Raw genomic sequence first — 22,952 nt, forward strand, 5'->3', positions numbered from 1 at the left:
GCCTCTGGTTAGTGCCTTTCATTCCTCATGAAATGTGAGTGGTTTTCTTTGTTGTTTTATGGGGTGGGGGAGGAGTTAGATGTGTTTCATCACCTGTTCGAGAGATCTCTGCATCTAAAATGTGAGCGCTGATCCCCAAACTGGCAAAATGAAGCTGAAAATTTTGCAGAGAATATTCCTTAGAAAATGTCATGGGATATTTTCATTTTTGTATTTGATTTATTTTATGTGTTACAAATGTCACTGTGTATATTTAAGGTATACAGCAGGATAGAATGTGACCCATGTGAATATTAAACAGGTGTCCGTGGTGGAGCAAAGGAATCATCCACCACCTCACAATTACCCACTTCTTCACTTTTTAATTTTGAATGAGCTAATTGCCAAGAAGATACACTATATCTTTATGTATTACTGTGGAACTGTGGAAATTAGCAATATATAAATATGGGAAGGAATGCCTAAACCATGAAGAAAATTCTGAAAATTGCATTTTCTATAGAGGCTATTGTTGCCAAGTAACTAAAATTCAGTACCAGAATTTGGTAGCTATAACACACTTTCTAGGAGACAGTCGGGTAATTAGAGAATATGAATTATTATAAAGTAAATAGCTTGATTTGTACTTACAGAAAATGCCCAATTATCTCACACATATCCCCAAATTTCACATGAAAGACACCTGTCTTAGCCGATGATGTTAATATCTTGCTTCAATTTAACACTTTATTTTCTTTCTCAAGGTTTAGAAGTATTGGTGTTCACCTTCAAAGACAAGAGAGTATTTGTGAGCTGTCCCTGCAGCCCCCACCGGCGAGGGATGCTGAGCACGCGGCTACAGCACACCCTCCACTGCCTGCCCCGTTCCGGAAAGTTAAGAAGCAAAGAAGGAAACAAATGGATGGTGGAGAGAGAGGGAGAGGGAGGGAGGAAGGCTGGCTGTCCTCACACGCCCGCTGATGAGCATCCACGCTAACGCCTCTAAAGAGTTGAGGGGCCTCCTCCATGCGGGGCGTCAGCGCGGGTTGAGCCCCAGCACTGCAGCAATGACAGCACCTCAGCGCCACCAGCCACACCTGTGATGGTGGAAGTGGTGGGTGCCTCTTCTGCATTTGGAAAAATCTAGTTAAGATTTAATTGTGAAATCCCATAATTTTGATTCTCTATTCAGGGGCAGACAATCCTTGCATGAGTTTGAAGAATTTGATCACTGTATACACTTTCTGGTGCTATCTGACATCTATAAAATGTAATAATGATAATGAATTTAAGAGATTCTTGCTGAGCCAAATCTAGAATAGGTAAGACCATCCCCAGAACTGACATGCTAGATTTCTATCAGTCATTTTCACCTCCTTCTATTTCACCTGTTTGTGATCCACTCCCTTTGAGCTCAGCCTCACCTCCCTCCATCCCCACCCCCTTAGCATTTGTACCAAAAACTACAATGAAATGGAGCACATGCCCTTGGTGGGCAGTGCTGTTCAAGAAAGCTTGCCAAGTGCTCAAGGAAGCCACTTTCCACCTGCTGGGTGCCCACATGGGGGCAGGGTGATGTCCAAGTCACTATGCTGGTCCAGGGAGTGCACCAGGCTAGACCAATCTTTCTTCAAATACCTACACCAAACCGGGGGGGGGGGATAGCCTGTCTAGTAATGTTTTATCTGCATAAAAGGTTAATATAGGATAAACGTAGTCACCCATTGTTTTATAATAAAAATTACATGTATGTATAATTTTTATGCATGTGTAAAAATGAGAGTTCAAAAAATACTCCCATATATAAAGAGTGTGCTGTGCCTCTATTTTGTGAAAGATTCTATTTTTCTAGCCGTATGGTATGTACCACTGTTACCAGGTTGTTTGTAACAAAACAACAGACATCTTTGAAACTTTTATTATAAATAAGGCCCTGAAAGTTACAGTGGAAAAAGATTTTTGATTTTTGCCCTCAAGGAGCTAATACTTGTACTATAAATTTTACTACAAATTTCATCATTCTTCTCATTATTTTATTTTATGCCTTAATGTTATATTCGGGGGAATAAAATCATTCTCTCTGAAAATCTTACATTGTCAATACATTTCTGTGGTTGAAACAATTTTTACACAATCAAGTATAAATTTGTGGTGGGATCAAGTTTCTTTGAAACTAAGGGTTCACTAAGCCACAATCATCCTGTTTAATCCTTTATGTAGCCATAAAATCCTAACAAAATTACATAGCACCCATAAAATTACAGAAACTATCTATAAAATGATACTTTTAGAGAAACCATATGTGAATCAGAAACCCATTCATATTGGTTTTCTAAGACACCTGGTCCTGGGAAATAAGCAGTTTTCTTTTTTTAAGGGCATATGAGCCCAGAATTTGGACACACTCTAGAGCTGCCTTGCCGCTCATGGCTGGTCATGGAAGAAAACTAGCTCATGGCCCCAGGAAACAAGCAACAGAATTTGTGGCATGTTATGAGAGGGAAGGACATGATACACCCTCTGGTGCCAAAGATAGCCCCCACACTGTTCTCTATAAGCAGAACTTGTCCTCGGAACAAAATACAGAACGGAAGCAGCTGGAAGTTGGTCTGGGCAGCCCATCCCCACCCAGGACCCCCTTGGAGGTGCTCCTGTCTAGACCCTGAGCCCAGAGCATGAGGTCAGCTCAGGTGACAGCCCTGGGCCAACAGGATATCTGGGGTGCCAGGGACAGGCTCAATGCAAATGGAGTTGAGGATGAAGTAGGAGCCGGGTCAGCTTCCCATGTAGGACCATCTCCCATAGACCAGATAAAGTGGGGAGCACTTCCCTGTGTTGACAGGGGTAGGATTTCCAGAATGAGACACGCTTAGCCTCAGCTCAAGTCAACTCAGAGTGTCTGGGGCCTTGAAATATAAATATGATTTGACTCTTTCTAAATATAAACTTTTAGAGAGTAGTCTATATTCCATGATATTCCTGATTTTGAGCCAAATTCATAACTTTTCCCTATTGAAAGCTATACTTTTGAAATTGCAATTTAGTATTTATTACTAAAAACACTCAGGTTTTCCCAAATGGATTGTCTACATGTTTATTTGCTGTTCGTTATTTAGAGGTGGTGGGAAGCCTGACTCAACAGTAAAGACTTTTGGGTCTCATAGATCTGCATTCACTCTGCTCTTGCCCAGGGGAAGCCTGGCAAATTTTTTCACCATTCTCTTCCCTCATCTATGATGCTTAGACGCTTGCTTCACTGACTTGTGAACTGTAGGGATTGCACATTAAATGCCTAAAGTAAGCTTTTATTTATTTTTTTTTGACACATTAAATTTTGTTTTAATACTTCTTTGGGGAAAAAAGAATCACACTTGTCGTAAATGAACAAGAAACATTTTTACGCTATTATTTGTATCTACCATGCCATGAATTCATAGAGGAAGAGGTTCCAGCAGCTCAGGGAGGCACCTTGCCATTGAATATGACAAAGTATTGATTGACTTTTGAATTCATGGGAAATAGGTCCTAGAACCTTGTATCACTGTTACATGGGGACTATTGGTTATCCTGTGTGCTATGCTGTACACATATTATGCCATGAGCTCATGGGGAATAAATAGGTTCTTGCACCTAAAAACATGGGTCCACTAGTATTCCTGTGTGCTATGTTATATGCTTATTATGCCATGAATTCATAGGGAATGGGTTCCAGGAGCTCAGGCTCCTTTCCGTTGGTTCTCACAAAGTGGGCTTCTCTGGGTGGCGCAGGCTGGCGCTTCAGTTGAACCCAGGTACCTTTCTCTTTGGCTTCCTTCTTTTTCTGATCATTTTCCTTCACACATTTCAGGAAGCTATCTTGGCTTTTGGAGTGCTTAATATGCTCAATATGAACATTAATCCTCTTCAGGAGGATCTTGCCCTTAACGTGTTTGTTTACAACAATGCCAACAGCATGTTGGGTAACATTGTAGACTCATCCAGTTTTCCATGGTAACATTTGTGTGGCATGCCTTTTTGAACAGTATCCATTCCCTTGATGTCTACAATATCACCTTTCTTTTGGATTCGCATATATGTGGCCAAAGGAACAACTCCATGTTTTCTAAAAGGCCTAGAGAACATGTATCGGGGGCCTCTCCTCTTTCCCTTTGTGTTTGTCATTTTGGTGAATTACTGGAAGATGGCATCTCTGGCCGAAAGGAAGCTAAAGTAGGCTTTGATAATAATACACCCCATGTGTAATTTTTATGTCTAAGTACTTTTTGTTTGGTGCTTGTAAGCATTTTATCCAGCATGTCCTTGTCTTTCATAGCTTTTTTAAAAATCCCATCTGCACTTACATTTTATAAAATCTTTGGTTATACTTTTATTATTAATATTTGTTCAAAATCCACTTTGGAATTTTATTGTTAAATGTCATTTTTTGAAAGAAAGAGCCAAATTTTGTGACTGTTTATGAGAAAAACATTAGCTAAATAGCACATTCATATGTCGTGGTCAGCCGAACATATCAAATGTTTATGCTCATGAACTGAATTATGTGATATAGGGGGAGGATACTGATAAATAGCTCTTTAATGCTGATTAGCAACAATCTCTTAAATATCATCACCATAAGCTAAAATTGTTATTTTCTGAATTCATTCCTAAGCAATACACTAACCTCAGGGATATATTTTGGAAAGATACAAACTCTGCAACCATGAAATGATTTAGTCATGAAAATGAGATGAGCTACCCTCTGTTTCTTCAGGCTGTGACTTTATCAGACTTGCTGTCATGAAATCTATTTGGCTGAGATCACGGGGCAAGCAACACCTAGAGTCCTCATGTGTAAAGTGTGCACAGCAGTGATCAAGTGGGCAGGCGCTTACAGACCCCGCACGCGGCAGGCAGGATGGAGAGCGGCCCACTGCGCGCTTCTGGGATGGAGTGAGGGACGAAGAGCAGACATATGGTGCACTTACTTTGAGATCATGTGGCCAAAATTAAGCATCTTTGTTCTTTAAGTAGCAATTATCTTCCCCAAACAGCAATGACTTTGGTTTGCTTCAGTCATGATGGATCTTGAAATTTAATTTGACTTGAAAAGAGACAGTTCAACCCCACATCAGCCCCAGTCAGGTGTCCTTGGCACCCCCAGCCTCAGCCACTGTCAGGTGTCCTTGGCACCCCCAGCCTCAGCCCCAGTCAGGTGTCCTCTGTCACTATCAGTCTGATTTCTTCTCCTTTCATATGGAAACCCCCTGATGGCTCAGAGCTGATCCCCCTTATGTTTCTTTTTAACTTTCTCCACAAGTGCTTAACACTATCTTAAAAATTAAAAAAAATTATTAAAATAGCCATTTATAAATATATATGTATGTTAGAATATATAAAGTCAACATTCATGATGAAATAATCATTAGCCTTTCTAGGAACATAAGTTCACGTATTAACACTTAGGGACACTGGCAACTCTTACCATATGCTAAAGATATTTCTAATGTAGGGTGGGACCTATAGCTCAGTGCATAGGGCACTGGCCAATCGCGCCAGGGCTAGTAGGTCTGAACCCAGCCCCAGTCTACTAAAAACAAAAAAATAGCTGGGCGTTGTGGTGGGCACCTGTAGGCCCAGCTACTGGGGAGGCTGAGGCAAAAGAATTGCTTAAGCCCAAGAGTTTGAGATTGCTGTGAGCTGTGATACCACTGCACTCTACAGAGGGCAACATAGTAAGACTCTGTCTCATAAAAAAAAAAAAAGGTATTTCTAATGTAGACTTGATTCTCTGTATAGGGGTCCTGTATCCACAGACTCCACAACCCATAAGTAAAAAGTATTCTGAAGAAAATTAATAGCTAGGGGGTGGTGCCTGTGGCTCAATGAGTAGGGTGCTGGCCCCATATACCAAGGATGGTGGATTCAAACCAGGCCCCGGCCAAACTGCAACAAAAACATAGCTGGGCGTTGTGGCGGGCGCCTATAGTCCCAGCTACTCAAGAGGCTGAGGCAAGAGAATCGCCTAAGCCCAAAAGCTGGAGGTTGCTGTGAACTGTAACACCACAGCACTGTACCATGGGCTATAAAGTGAGACTCTGTCTCTTAAAAAAAAAAAGAAAGAAAGAAAAGAAAATGAACAGCTGCTTCTGTACTGAACACGTGAAGACTTTTTTCAGCCGTTATTTCCTAAACAATATAGCGTTAATAATATAACACCTGTTTGCATAGCTTTCACACTGGATGTGGTACAGTAAGCAATGCAGATACGATGTCAAGTGTACAGAAAGCATCACCACAGGTTTACTGCAAATATGGCACCATTTTAGGTCAGGGGTTTAAGCATCTGTGGGTTTTGCTATCTGTAGGGAGTCCTGGAACCAATCCCCAGTAGACACAGGGGGAAAATTACACGTTTTAATTTTCAAAAGCTTATAAGATCATCTATTAAATTTCTATTTAGGGGCTTAATCATTTTAGGAGTTCTATTGTTTTGTGTGTCCTAATGCTATTGATTGAGTTCTTGTTACAAAGATAGCAATTAATAAGCAAACACTTGATTCACCAAGACTCTGTGATCTCTTCTTAAAGAGAATAATGGTGTTCAAAAATAGTAAAATTAAGTTAATAATTGGAATCCTTCCATTCAGAAAGGGACTTTGTCTTTGCATTTTTCTGCCCATCATCTTGTTGCCACACAAAGCACCCTACCCAGCTGGAGGTGCCGTCTGGGGTGGGGAGCTGGGCTGCTCCCAGGCCACCTACAGAAAGGAGCCCCACGGCTGGACCCCAGCCTCCTTTGCCCCTGCAAGGTGGGCAACAATTTTGCCAGATCTACATATTTTTAAGAAAAGCTGAAAATCCCTAAGTTCATCTAAAAACTCACAATTTTTAAATTTTAACTGAAGTAAAAAAATTATCGTATAAGCAAAACCAAATACTTCTTGGGAGGCATGAAGACGCTTAGTGGGTCAGGGTGCTCCATTTCAGGTCACGGAAAGCCCGGGCAGGCTCCAGCTCCCTAGGACGCTCACTTTATCCCTCACAATGGGACACAGTTGCCTGGTGAAATGACAGCAAGCCTGTCCCATAGCTGTGACCTTGGAGAAACAAGCATCTTGCTTGAGACTCGGTGTTTTTGTGAAAGACCAGAACTGGAACCACAGGACACTGTACGTTAGGGTTAAAACAAAGAAAACCAGAATTCAGAAGAGGTCTAAAGTTGAGCAGGTGCAAGCAGATGGTTACTACTGAATGAAGCTGGACCGTGCACTTTGTAATGTGCACTGTGGGTCAGGTGAGGCCTTTGGTAAGAGGCTCCCTGCTCTAGACCAGGGGTGTCCAAGCCAACAAGGATGTCCCCACCATGTGGGGGGGGGCACATGCATGAGCCTACATAGCTGTGCGCAGAACGTGTCTAGATGACTCCCAAGTCCAGGTTGCACGTGCTGTTTCCAACACACCCTCTCCGTAACCTTCAGCACTGGTTGCAAGACACGATTTTAGGCATTGCTGAAAAGTGCTTCTGGTGACTTTTCTCAGGACACAATCTCCTTGCAGCCCCCTTTCAGCACAGTTTCATCCTTGCCTTTAAGCCTTGGGTATGTCCAGTATAGCGAATAAAAAGCTATTGTTACGCATTCTGATAACTCTGTAAATATTTTCTTGTACCAGAATTGTTATTATGCAGCCCTCCTTTGGGCTGGTTTCATCACCTTGCACTGTGGAATAGCTTTACAGTGCATTACGACAGCCAGAAGAACATATATATATATATATATATATATATATGTATAAATATATATTTAAAAATATATTGGAGAGTTGTATACAAATGAGCAAGGGATTTGTTGAAACTTACAGCATAGTACATACCCCAAATTACTGAAGAAAATCGCTGGCATTAGTGTGCAGCAAATGTGTTCTTTTGGTTCCATCACTAACAAAGTGCCTCATCATAAAAATACATTTGGTTTTTAGGGTACCATATTGTTAAAATTAGTAACTCACATTGAATAAATGAATGCATTTTATCAGTAACAAATTTCACTACATTTTACCGATTTTGACACAGGTGGATACAGCACTTCTATTCTTCAGTCGTTCCAGGTGGATCTGAGTTTTATATTCCAACTTTTAATACAGTTTTTGAGTTTTTGTGTGACTTGAATTTTTAATCTTTCTGTAAAATACATAACTTAAATGAGCATATGAAACGTGTATCTTTTCTTCAGCTACCAGATTTGATATAAAGGTTGTAACCTAGGTGTATAGACAGTGGATCCTGGATGGAACTGGCTTCTTTATGGGGAAGAATATAATTCTACACGAGGACGCAATGACTCCAAACCCATGTCCTGCCTGTGTGCGTACCCAGTTAAACACTGGAAATAAAAATTGGTGAAAAAAAAAAAAAGGTAAACGAATACTTAATCCTTTTTCTGATTTCAAATTCAAATTTAAAAACTTGTGTATTCAAGTTTTGCAAAATTGGAAGATATTTTTATTTCCTCTGATTGATTTCTAGAACTCTGATTTAAGGAAAAAGTATTCAAATTTATTTTTTACATCTAAATTTAGAACTTCGCTTGTTTATTTTATGGTCTAAATTAAATTTTCTTTTGCTAATGTCAGAATGTAAATATTACAGTCACTGAAATAATAGGATCCACCATTGTTTCACGTATTTCAGTATAAAATATTATAACAGAAATTCTATAGTTACTAAACTCATATGACTGGGTAGAATTCTAACTGCATCCTTTATCAATTTTGAAATTAATTAAGTACCTGTGATTTTAATGCTAGGCTTTAGAGTTGAAAGAAAGCCCGGAACTCTCTGACAATTAAATATTTTGTATTATTTTAGCTAAAAGGAAATGCCAACAGGCTGCTATTTCAGTTGGCTCTTTGTTCAGTACTGTCCAAACAAATTCCCAATAAAATAAGATTGCTTTTAACAATTCTGACTTGTCTAAGAAGATTGAACTGCGGAGATTACCTTTTCATCAACACACACACATTTTCTCTGTCGGCCATCTAGACACACACACAAAAACAAACTTGTAATGAGCAGGCACTTTATCAAGCCCCTTCTGCACCCTTCATTAAACGACAGAAAATTGCTCTTCGCTGGGTCTGTCAATGCAGCTCTCCCTCCCAGAAACCCATTTGTTTCACATGCTAGCACCGAATATTGCAGGGATTTGCAGATTTTAAGTGACAAATTGTGCCTAAGTTTACATCGCTTTCAAGTTGTGGTTTGTTTTGGCTAGTTGGGGTTTTGTTTTGCATGATTTTTAATGAGCTCAGACCAGCCCTGACAGGAAATGCCCTAGGATTCACAGTCCACACTGCAGACCAAGGTGTCTAAACTCAGGCCCTTCGCAGTCCAATCTTCTCCCTTTGGGTAAATGCACTTACAGGATTCTTTACCCCCAAACAATCTCTATGTGAAGTGCGATAGATGTGGCTGGTCTAGACTCTAAAAGCATGAGCACAATGGGAAAGGTGCTCTTTCCTTGGGCTCTTCTGTTCTTCATTAAATCTTATTGAATTTGTCATCTCGTTTTAATTGCATTTACATGTAACGGTGGGGAAGGGATTTTTTTTTCTTTTCTTTTTTTAATAAGTTAAAAACGTAACAATTTGATACCTTCTGAGAGAGCAGCTCTTTTATATCTATTCAGATAAGGAAGAACCAACAGGGGCAGCTTTGTCAGGACCGCATTCTGAGGTATAGGGTCCTAATCGATGCAAATTATCGAGCTCTTCCGCCCCGTCACAGAGCCAGCATAACGAAGGGGCTGGGGCCTGTACAGTGATTATTTATTCATACCAAAAGATTAACTGCACGCCAAGGTTGCCAAGCTGCTATTGTAAAGGTGAGGGGACGGGTGAACTGAGTTTGCGGGGACAGAAGATGACAGCTTCCATGAAGGCACAGCAGAGCTCATGTTCACTTGTGCTCTGAGTTTCCATCCAAGCAGCTGGAGCCGGGTTTGGACAGAGCCTGCAGTGGGCCCTGCCCTTTAATTGTCATCTCCAGAGCAGAGAGCCATTAACTTCCAACTCACCGACCACTCCCTCTCTTCAGCACTGTGTCATGTGTCCATTTGGGATAGTGAAATAAATGCGATTTCCATGTTGTTTTAGCTACTTACACTTTGTGGGATTTTTTAGCCGCTTTTTTTGACCTTAACAGACTACTTTCCACACATAGCAGGCGCAGGGCTCTTGTTTAGATATGATTTATGATGCTACATTAACCCTTCATTGACCTAGAAATGCCCTAATATTAAAACAGTTTGACACACAGAAAATCAAAAGCTCTTTTATTGAAAGCACTATTGTCCGCATCATAAGTTTCCTCCACGTGAGGCCACAGCCACCCCATCAATTTCCCACGACTATCGAGCACTGTATTGAAAAACTAATGGACAGAATCCTTCGTCATTTCTGTCCCAGTGACCAGCAAATAGCTCAGGGAGCATCTCCCCCCTTCCTATCACTCCAGGCATTTCTAAATGACACAGTCAAGATAACGCACGAGCGTTTTAGGAAAAAGATGCATTGCAAGTGTGGGGGTGGGTGGCAGAGGGTCCCTTTGTCTGCTCACTGGCTTGTGAAGTTGTGACTTTGTTCTCTCCTATTTCTTGCCCCAAGTTCATTTAAACACAAGAGGAAAAACACCTCTTTTAACCCAGGAGAGTGGCCACCAACTTCACAGGAATGGGATTTCAAGGGCAAGAGTGATTTAAATTTAGCTAACGTTTTACTTCGTAATAACATAAATCCTGGAGTGAATATGGAAAGTAGTTATTTATGGGTGGCTAACGCTCACCTGGTCAGCACGGGCTTGAGCCTCCCTGGTCTTAAAATACTGACTTCACAGTGGGTGCCCTGAGGCCTCCCCAGCCGCACCCCTTTGAGGAAGCGGGTCCTTCACCCCAGCACTGGGCAGTGGCATGAACTGGCTATCTGCCATCAGGGTGCACCTTTCTCTGAACCCAGAGGCCGGGATTCAGCACTGGGTTCTGCCCAGTGCAAGAAATGAGGAAGAGGTGGATTACATCAGAGTCAGGGACCCCCCGTTTAAGCAAGTCATGTGTATGGCAAACACCAACAGGCTTAGTGAGCAAGAAATGGACACCTGACCAAAACAGCAGTGGCAAACACTCTGTCCTCAGCCGAGTCCTGAGTCCCCAGTGCCCGTGAGAAGGTCTGGCCAGATGACAAGGCTCTATGACAGCCCAGTCCCCCCATGGCCTCGAGCGGCAGGCTGTGTGCAGGCCGTGTGCAGGCCTCACTGTGCGCACCCAGGCTTGCCACTTGCTCCCACAAACACAAAGCCCTGTCTTGTGTTTGTCTGGTCATGTACGATGTGCAGACGCAGGCCAGGGCACACGCTAAGACCTCAGGCATGAAATTTAAAATGGAATCCTGTCAAATCATAGGAACTCAAGTGTAATTCTCACAGCATGGCTGACAGCAGGCTAATTAGTGACGGGGGGAGCGTCCCCCTTCACCTTTAAGGTCACAAGCCATGTACTTCCCTTGTTTATTAGCTTAACACAAAGGGTCATTATGGTAATCCCACCCTCCATGGGGGCTGGGTGTTTTTTCTATTTTGGCTTCACTTTGATTCTGGGTAATAAAGCTTTGTGAATACATGTATTATAATACAGCTTTGACAATATTTTAATTAGTATTTATAATGTCTTTCAAAGCATTTTCACACGGAAACTACTAAAATTATACTTCACAAAATCCTGTAGGCTGTCTTTCTTGTGAGTCTTCTATTTAGAAGAGATAATATAACAGAGAGAAACGGGGACGGGGAGACGGAGAAAGAGCAGTGGGGAGAAAGAGAGAGCAGAATCAAGCCCACTCTTAATTTCCCAATTATTGTTTCTGTTCAAAAATTAGAGTCTCCAAGTATAATTACTTCCCTATACATCTTCTGGCTAAACTTACTCTTTTGTTCTGTACTGTACTAAACTGCTTTAGCTATTTTATAAGAGCTAAGTATTTCACTAAGCTCTTGCAATATTGAAAGAATCTATATTCTGAGAATTTGAAAACATGTCAGCCCACCTAAATTACATATTGATCAGGTTTAATTGCATGCCACCCGTCAGTATTCGGTTTGAAAATTCATAAAAGAGAAATAATATACTTTTTGTGGATGATTACTTCTGGGGCATTTAAATGAATTCCATCACTTAACCCGGGCCGAGACAGATTATTGAGTCCCGCCGTCTCACCACTCAAAGACCAGCGCCATAGAACAGCCGCCTTCCAACTATCAGAGAACAGCAGACTGCAAACAATATAAATTTATATAGATTTTCTTTTAACGAAAATAGCAAAGTAAAACATTAAAAGTAAACATTCATTTTTCAATTGTTCCCTGCCTCACCTCTTCATCACCATCTTCCATAAGCATCATTTTAAAATCTTTTCAGATTCCAGGCATCCCTTTATTTCAAGTAGTAATTCCAATCTTAATTAATATACAGAAATCAAAGGGATAAGTAAAGATGAATGTTTAATAGCTAAGTTTTATTTGTTAAGGTTAATTTTTTATGCAAGTGCATAAAAGGATTTTAATGCTGATTCTCCAGCAAAGCATTTCATTGTTGAAGAAAAAAGAATCCCCAATTTCGTTTCGTCCATGCTCTTTGAAAGCTGTCTTCTCGTGAAGGTCACATCGGCTGAGGACATGAGTTCATCATTAGTTTTCAGGAAGCTCTTTACATTTAAAAATTATGTTTGTTGGTATTGGTTGTGTTTTGAGAAATTGTGCTTATGTATGTTTTTCTTTACAGATTATCAATACAAAGTAAAAAGAACCAGTTAAAATCATTGGGTTTACTTGGGTAATAGTTTAAGAGCTACATTTTATTTAGACACTGTGAGGTAATAAATATCTGTGAGCATAATTAACTGTCTTTCTCTAAGTCTGGTCCTGGGATGCTGTTTTAGGGCCTTCAAAGTTGTCTTCTCTTAACCTTAACACTGTGCAGCCTTCCTTGAAAGTTATCTGGTCTGTGGGGTGCACCTGCAGGTCTGTTCGGAAACGGCGGGTTATTATGTATGTCGCAGCTGAGCACACACGTCACTCTGTCTCCTCCTCGGCATGAGCAAAGCAGAATGTTTTATTCTTCAAGAAGCAGAGGTAACTCTGTGCAAATGAACTCTTCTGACAGCTCTGACTTCATTGTTTATTTGACTCAAGTTACAGTTGTGGCAGGTAGGAAGTAACGGTTCACAGGGACCAAAGGTCACAGTCATGTCTTGAGTCCTCGCTGAGGTCACAGTTGCATCAGGATCTTCTAGGAGAATCAGCTGTCAAGCCTGAGACGCCCTCGAGCACAGGACCTCCAAATATCCGGTGTTCCCACCTTGTGATTGGTGGGACCCACTGGTGCTAACAAACAGTGAGGAGAGAGTTCCTCTACTTAGCATCTCCCGTCTCCGGAATACTTTAAAACTGTCTACACACAGCGGTGGGTGTGCTGCTCTCGTTTTGCTTTATTTTTAATAAGAAAACGAGGAGAAGGAAGGGGCGAGTCTGCACAGTCAGTGGGCAGCTTCCCACACTTCCAACATGTGGAAGTCTGTTTTTCACACAATAAATATATTTATTAAAAGTTCCTTATGTTGTATAAAAGGAAGATGCTTTTACTTTGCCAATCTGCTATCTTCTCTCTTATTAGTTATGTTGTAATCAATCACATCTACCTAAACCATCCACTGGGCATATAACTTTTTTTCTGAGAGTCTACTGAAAATCAAGAAAAAATCTGATAGCCAGGGAAAAATTTTGAACTTTCTGTTTTTAGAACCCTTAAAATCCTTCCCTGATGGGTTGTCTTTATGATTCAAGGATGAATTGATTTTACTTTTGGCTATTCAAATGTGAGGCACAGAACAAGGTGATCATGGAAAGAAGTTGTCTTACAGAGAAACCTCCCACAGGATGAGGGTGGAGGTGGAGAGAGAGTGCCTTCTCCCGACGAAGAGAGCACAGCGGAAATGGAAATGTGCAAAGGTTCTGTGGTACATTTTATTACTGAGAAATAATAAACTTGGCCAAAGTGTTAAGCCTGCCGTTTTACAGATGGGGAACACAGAATTGGGAGAGAGGAAGAAACTGGACCAGGGTCTCTCAGTTCCCTGCTCCTGATCTGTAAACCGGCAGTCTTAACAATCTGGCCAAGTTTACTGTTTCGGCTAAAGAGATAATACATACAAATCACATTGCCTAGGATTTGTGCATATTAGACACAGTAAAAGTTCCCTTCCTCATCAGCTAATCAAACAGTTATAAAGCATACCACAGAAGCCAGATTTGGGGGTGATTTATGAAAATAGTTGATGTTCATATGTCTATAATTCCAGGAAGAATTAAGTTCCAAGTTTGTAAGAAGGAAATGGGGAAGCAAGACCCAGGGGAGCTGGCCTTCTTTGAAAGACCTGCTTCCTCTGCCCCAGGGAAAATTGATGGCACTTTCCACTTTACAGCCCTTTGTCACTCTCAGAAGCTAATCAAAAGCAAGACCTTTCTGTGAAAACACAGCTCATTTAGTAAAAAATTAGGTACCTGGTACTTAAAAATTGTGCCATTATCACATTATGAAATACCAACCGGTATTTGAGATTATGGGAAGAACATGGTGGGGAGATCATTGAAGTAATATAAAATTTTGCTTTCCTTGCTTTTATATTCTAAAATAAAAAACAACATTCTTATTCAGCTTGTGCAGTTACAGAAAGACATGTCTTGTAATGCACAGTATAGAGTGAACGTTTTCGTATACATTTTGCATGCTGCATTTATCGATGGTTGACTTGTTCCTAAGTGAGGAAGGTAAAAACCAAACTAGTGCTGCATGAAAGATGCTTTTACTCAGTCAAGTCACCAACACTCAGGGGAGGTAGAGCAGGAGAGCCTGGGGACAGGGAACTGAAGATTTCCACTGTCCATCTTTTCTGGGTGGGTTTGAAGAACAGCGGAATAGGAATTGAGAATTCAGATTTCCCCAGCCTTTTTAATCTTCCCTTTGGGTAGAAAAGGATAGTAGAGGCATATGGGCAACCACTCCCAGGGGAGCTACGTGACAGACAAGAGCTTAATAAGTAACCTGAATTCCGAAATAGAAAACTCAGTGATCATCCTCTCAATTAAGCCATTTCATTCTCATCCACAAGAGCCATCAAGCCAAATATTGTGTAGCTATTATAAATAAAAACCTTGTAATACAGCTATAAAGTAAGGTCTGGAGTGTAGCTGAGATTCTGTATATAATTTGAGGTTTTGTCTATAATTTAAAGAACCATCCATCATTTATTCTTGATGTTTCTACCCTTGTCCTTGAAGTTCTTGGTTCTTTGGAGTTTTGCAATAACAATCTTCTTTATCTGGTGGATAAATCAATAACAAATCACTTATTCCCTAGTACCTGGGAAGCCAAGCCTGAGAAGTCCTAGCGTGATTTTTTTTTTTGGTGCACCAGATTAAAGCGTGTCCTCAATAAATCATCCCCACTGTTCCCTGAATTCTGAGACACCGATGCCCTTGGTGCACTGTAGACGTTTCTCAGCCTGAGTGGCTCTCTCTGGGATGCCTTCTATCCCTGAACCAACCCCATGGTGACCCTCCTCTGTCACACAGGCTCATGACACCTACATCTGGACAACACCACCACAAATGCTGGCTTTGGGGAATGGCGAGAAAGAGAATAAATAAACTAAACCATTAGCCAGTTCCTGAACTAGAATTCAATAATAATTATGTTTACTTGATTGAAAGTTCTATGAAAATTTAAATATGCCTGTTACAGGTTGAATTGTGTCCTCCTAAAAGATACATTGGCGTCCTAACTCCCAGTCTCTCAGAATGTGACGGTACTTGGAGTGATACAGTATTTGTGTTTATAGAGATAAACACAAATTAATGAGGTCATTAGGGTGGACACTAGACCGACAGGACAGCGGCTCTCACGGAGAGTGGACATGTGGACAGACATGTGGAGGATACACACATGCACCCTTGGGAAAGGACAGGGAGAGACTCCAGGAGAGGCACCCAGACAGAAGGGGCCCAGCGCTGAGCTTCCTGCAGAGGCCGTACAGCTGCCCTGTCAGCGCCTTGATCCTGGAATTCCGGCCTCCAGAACTTCAAGAAAGTAAGTTCCTGTTGTTTCAGCCCCTCACTTGGGGGAACTTGAGTGACGGTGACCCTGGGAAACCAGTGAAAAGCCTTAAATTAGTAGAACATCCTAAACAAAATGTGAAATATGAAATATTTGGATAAATTCTGTACCAAAAACTCTGATGCTTTCCTGATTTTACCAAACCACAGAGAGCTTGCTTTTTTCATATAATAAGATACATGCCGTTTTCCTATATGAAAGGATTGCTGCATACATGATAGAATTAAAAGACTGCAGATGGGAAACAAGAGTAAAAAGTCCACACAGATATCAGGGCCTGACAATTCCACCACTGCTACCGCATGAACACCTCCGTCTTTTTTATATGTGATGGTCTTTTAAGTCACTTCAAAAAGTGCAAATTAAACTACTTAGAATGTTTTCATTTGTTTTCTTCATTAACAATGTTTCTCACTGTTTATTTATTGTCATTGTAGTACTCCCTGTGTCACCGTGAGTGTGGTCACTGTGGGTCTCTCTGTGTTATGTTACTAGTTGTCCTCAGAGAGCTGTTGATTCTTGGTCACTTACTCCCACTTATATTTCTGGATCTGGACTGATCGGCCTCAGTCTCTGGAATCCATTTCCTCAGCCCCAATGAGGATTTCCATTGCAGAGCCAGAGATGACTTTGGAATGATCCGGGAAGGAGAAGGGATGCAGGGTCAGGTATAATTTTCTACTCTTCAAGATGGACAGATAAACTTCATTTGGGTTTGGAAGCACCTGTTCCTTTGTGGTTCCTTAATAGTTTATTCCTTGACACTGTATGATGTGGTTTTGAGTTTGTCCTGTGCCTGTCGCACACTGGGGTCTCCATTTACAGCCCCCTTTATGTGGGGGGACACTCTTCTTCTGCATTTAGAGGACACGCTGGGAACCCCCACTCCAAACTTTGTCCCTGCCAGCCCCACTCCCTGGGATCTTGGGAACTAGGGCTGGGTCTCCAGAGAAATCCGCAGGTTTGGGGAACTTCTCTTCCGTCTGTTGGGAGCTGTGGAATCCTCTGCTCCTTTACCGCTTCCAGAGTGCCTTCACTGCTCTGTTTTAACAGTCGAGTATTTCTCCAATCCTTAGTATTGGACGCTTCTGTTTGTCTCTCCATTTGTATATGTGGGTGTACGCGTGTGGCTGTAAAATAATAAATTATGCATGCAATTGTGCACGTGTAGATTTATAATTATTCTGAAATTATGTAGCAAGAATAAAATTTATAAAATTTAATTTTGGGAAGAGGAAAAGGCGATGCACATGTCCCTTCAGCATTCTCAGGGAGGGCGACACTTCGGTCTATCTCTAGAGCAAAACCAAAATGTGATCTCAGTTCTTACCGTAACTACTGTAAATAGGAGTGACAGGTGGAGCGCACGCATTAGTATCTATCGTGTACCTTGCTACAGAAATTATTTAAAAGGGGTTCATTAGGGGAAAAGTGTTTGGTTGCTGCTTCAAATAATTAACTCACTTATACGTGGTCACTCAGCAGGTGACCTCAGGAGGTGCGTGCAGCCTCCCGGACCCATAGCGGCCACCTGCAGCCGCGGCCAGGCCTGGGAGACTCCGTCTAAGCAGAAGGTGCCTGTCAGTGAACACCACCTGGCCAGGTGAAGGGTGACGGGGTGCAGCGTGGGGGTGGGGGAAGAGTGTCGCGCAGGGAGGGAGGCCAGGCTGTCGAGGCCACCCGTGACCCCACGTGTGAGGAGAGCCCCGAACCACGAATTCACAGACCTGAGGTCTGCAGAGCAGCTGGCCGGGCGCTGCGCAGGGGTGAGGAGCGGCGTCCATGGGGGTGTTGGGCGCTGTCTGGAGTCACGCAGGAGCGTGGGGATCGTCGCACCCTCCTGTAAACACGGGAAACCCCGCGACGTGCGCGCAGTGAAGGCTGCACCTTGGGGTACGTGGTCCGGGCTGACAACTCCTCAGCTTCCCAGAGCCCGTGTCACCCTACGGGCACCTCTGCTGGGCCGGGGGTGCCCAGCGCGCTTCTCACCTCACCACCGGGAAGCGTGGCCCGGGAACCCCGAGTCGTGTTTGCAGGGTCCGACCTACGGTCTTTGCCTCGTGCTCTTCAGTGGGAAAACGGGCATGACTGACTTGGTTTTGGAAAGTGACACTGGCAAGTCAGGTTGAGAAGCTGGTGCTGCAATAAATTTATTCCAAGTTCCAGCGACACGCAGGCCGGGCCTCGCCTCGCGGTTCCGGAGGCCGAGGGCGGTGCGGGGCCCGGAGCGAGTCCGCCCTCGCCGGCAGGCCCTGCACCTGCTCCGCTGCAGGTTCCTCCAGGCGCCCCCGGGCACCCTGAGGGAGACACCCACCTGGCCACGGAGACGTGTGACAACTGAGGCCCTGTGGGTTTTGTTCGATTTTGATCGTGAACAACCAAGACGAAATCAGTCCTCATGAATGACTTGCAATTCATGAGTGCCAGCGCTCTGGAATCCTAAATATCTACAAACTGCTTCTGTAAATATGCGAATCTGGGTCCAGGAAGTGGAGCTTCACTGATGGACACCACAGTACTTTCTGAGCTTTTGCTTGAAATACAGCAGTGACCAAAGAAGTCTGGGATCTTCCTACACCAATGAAAACTCCTCACAGAAACCGAGGAGGGATGGAAAGACCTAAAGAGGGAGGTTGAATGTGCCCCTCATCTCTTGGTTGGGGGAAGACCTCCCTCTAGGACAGGACAGGTGGCCAAGCACAATTCTGCAGGACAGGGGAGGACAGCACTCAGAGAGACACATACTTCATCGGGTTGGGGACTCCCACAAACCACAAGGGCCACGCTTGGGGTACAGAGCAAGTGTGTGTATGTGTGTGAGGGGTTAACAGATGGCCCAGGGGCCTCTGGATCCTGCCCAGGATGTGACTGGCTTGTGGGAATGTCTTGTAAACTGGCAGGGAGGTGACATCTGTCAGGGGGAGGATGTCCACAGGTAAGTCACAGCTGGGAGTCTCTCCCCATGCCCTTGGGTACCCTGGGGATAGCAGGCCTTTCCTTCTGAGTTCAGCCACCAAATGGTTATTCTGTCTGCAGCTCAAGGTGCTGCTCACCACCAGACCCTATGACTGTGGTTCTCTGTGATTTCAGACCCTCACCTATGGAAGTGCATTTTATCAGGAAGCTCCCAACTCCACACTCCTCCACTGCTGACTTTGCTAATGACGTTAGCTTGCAGTGTGCCCGTCCCTGCAGATGCGTCCTCTGAGCAGCTGTCACCTGCCCTGCACACCAGCACCTATTTATATAGGTTCTTTATCCCACGGCTGTGGGCAGGTCTTCCAACATCTAATGTCTCATGGTGGCTGCTGGGTGAGGTTCTGTCTTTAGGACCCTGCTGAGTGGAGACACGACAGGTGCTGAGACCTTCCTGGTCAGGGCTAGGTCAGCGTTTCCGAGGAGGCTGAATATCTGTAGTAACCCATAACTATCTACTCAAGGTTGCCTTGGCTATTGGATTTGTTGTGATTGTGAATTTCAGGATTGTTTTTCCACGTCTATGAAAAATTACATTGTAATTTTGATAGTGATTGCATTGAATCTGTAGATCGCTTTGGATAGTGTGAACGTTTTAACATTAGGTTTTCTGAGATCTGTTACATTACATGGTGACTACAGATAAGAATAGAGTATTGTACATTGCAAAATGTCTGTGAGAGTAACTTTCAAATGTGCTCACGGCAAAAAATGGTAAGTATTTGAGGTGATGGATATGTTAATTAGTTTGATTTAATTGTTTCACATTTTATAAATATTTCATAATACCACTTTTTACCCCATAAACATATATGATTATAATTTGTCAATCTACAATGGAAACAGTCATTTAACATGTCTGGGTAAAGCTTTTTTTAGTTAAATTCCTAGAAATTGAAAGAAATGGCATTATTACCCGAGTAACAAGTCATTCTGTAAGTCAAACAGCTTTTGTTTCTTTGTTTTTCAACAAATTGAAGGAGGACATAAATTATTAGTTGGCATATCATCAACCGATAAAAGAATAGTTTCGATGATACATTGTTATGTGATGTTTTCCGACAAGTTTCATGACACTGACATAATAAACTTCTGCTCTTGTCATCTTAAAAAGGGAAAGCAGCCAACTGCAGCGCTGGCTTTTAATGGAACATTAGTTATTAATGTAAATATTCCCTCTGTTCTTCTCTTAAAATTTAATAATTTAAAAAGATCACAAAGACATTCTCTTCTCTCTTTCGATTTTGCGAGAAAAGAATATAATGATGAAAATTATTGAATGTGAAACATAAAAGCCATCTTGAAGGTAAGAAATCTGTTTGGAAGGTGTGTAAAGCTTGCTGGGAAATTCAATAGCACGTTTCACGTGGTGCGGGACCCTGCTGTAACTGGAGCATGCTCTCCGTAGTTGAGGGCCAGCCTAAGAGGCACATGGAGCCTGACACCGTGAGCTGGAGGCATCACTTCTGTGCCACCTTAACCCAGAGACACCCAGGGGAGAGCTAGCAGCACTCTGGGTGGTTTTATGAGCAATTCACAGAGTCAAAGGGATTTGTATTGTCCTATCAAGGAACTACAGGGATGAAAAGAATATAGCCTCACTCTTCTTCTGGCCAGTGATGGTTTCTGCATGAACAGTATTTCTTGCCACAACCATCGTGAACCTGGAAGTTTTTTCTCAGAAACTTTCTCATTCAATTCAAGAGACCATAAAGTACTAGTGCTACCCTGTTTTTCCGAAAATAAGACAGTGTCTTATTTTAAGGTGTGCTCCCAAAGATGCAGTAGGTCTTATTTTCAGGGGACGTCTTATCTTTCCTGTAAGTAGGTCTTATTTTCGGAGGATGTCTTATTTTCAGGGAAACAGGGTACTAATTATAAAAATAAAACCAGGTAACTCTTATTGAGTGCTTGCTATGTATAAGCCAATGAGATGGCAGTTGTACCTTGGTGACCTCATTCATCCTGCCACTGACCTTCTAAGGACAACACTGCCACCAGACACACTTTGAAGATAATGGAGTGGAGGGTTAGAGAGGTCCCAAGAATTGTTCATGGTCAGGAAAAGAGGCAGATGTCAACCCCTGAGCAAACCGGAACAGCACCTTATCCAATATCCAGCTGCAGCTAAGCCTGAAGCTTTGGGCCCAACCCACTCAGAACATGATTGCTCTTTCAATAGAAAAATTAAATTTGGGGGATTTAATATGGCTTTGTATCTCTGCTGTCTCCTTAACCACTGCTGAAAGCTACAACTAAGGAAGAAAATAGAAGAAAAATAACAGATGCAGAGAAGAAACAGGAGGGCTGACAGCAGCCCACGCTAGAGGTAAGGAAACTTGCACTCGGGGTCATGTGACTGTGTGTTAGGTGACCTCCCTAAGACAGGGAGCTGCCAGCTGTGTCCCAGTGGTGCTTCTCCCAGCAGACTGAGGAGAAATGAGGTGAGGGCAGGAGCTGATTCCTCTCTACTCCTGCCGCTGGCATGTGGGTTTCCTGTCGACACACACATACACATTCACACAGACATTGCCACGCCCAGGCACACTTACATTTGCACACACACATCACATGCATGGACGCAAGCCCATGCACCCACGTTGGCACACACATGCACACAGACACACACAAACAAAAGCAGTAAGTTGGAAAATTCTTCTTTGGAGAAGAAATTAACAGTCCCAGGGACAAAGTATGTGGATTAAGACATTTGTATCTTCCCAAATGCCAAAGACCACTTCCCGTTGGATCCTGCCAACATCAAGCCTGTAGTTTCTAATCCAGAAGGGAAAGAACAGCCTTCCCTCAGAAGGTGGGTCTCTGGAAGGCAGACCCCTGGAGCTTGGTAAGATGGGATCTTTGGTTGTATATGTATATGATTTCAAACATTTGTTAAATCCTCCAATTTTTAAAAATGTAAAACTTTGCATACTTCATGAGCTATATCTTAAACTATATGTGTGTAATAAATACACACATATAAATATCAGATGGAATTTTCCTGTAAGAAAAGCAAGCCCATATATAATTAGGCTTTAGTTTAAGTGAATCTACCAAACTTTAAACTTAACTTTGTTGATATTATGAGCAAAATCATAAGTTTTTTTGTTTTTTTTGTATTTTTTGTAGAGACAGAGTCTCACTTTATCGCCCTTGGCAGAGTGCCGTGGTATCACACAGCTCACGGCAACTTCCAACTCCTGGGCTTAGGCGATTCTCTTGCATCAACCTCCAGAATAGCTGGGACTACAGGTGCCTGCCACAACGCCCGGCTATTGTTTTGTTGCAGTTCGACTGGGGTGGGGTTTGAACCCGCCACCCTCAGTATATGGGGCCGGCGCCCTACCCACTGAGCCACAGGTGCCGCCCATAACATTGTATTGTTTTTTAACCCTCATCTCAGAAGAGAGAGACTACTTCTGGCTTTGGTACTTCCCACCTCTGGTGCTGGCCACCTTAGAAACTCCTACCTGGTCCCCAGTTCCCTGTGAGCCTGGGGGGAGCCCTGCCCAGCACGTGGGCCCTGCCTCCTTCCTTCCTGCTCTAAAGTCAGGTGACCTGGCAGACCATGTGCCCAGAATCTGCTAAGTCAGAAGTACGGAGTGCGTGTGAACATTTTCACCTTGATCCCGGGGTGTTTCACTCTCCCACCTTAACAGAGGCTGGCAATCCCGTGAACAAGCTGAGGCTGCTTGGGCTCTGCAGGGGGCTTCCACACAAGGACCTCGTGGACTCTCCTCACAACACTGGGTTTGTAACCTGGAACAGACCTGGTTATGGAGTCCCAAAGCCAGTAGA

The sequence above is a fragment of the Nycticebus coucang genome, chromosome 19 (assembly GCF_027406575.1).
Source record: "Nycticebus coucang isolate mNycCou1 chromosome 19, mNycCou1.pri, whole genome shotgun sequence".
NCBI lineage: Eukaryota > Metazoa > Chordata > Mammalia > Primates > Lorisidae > Nycticebus > Nycticebus coucang.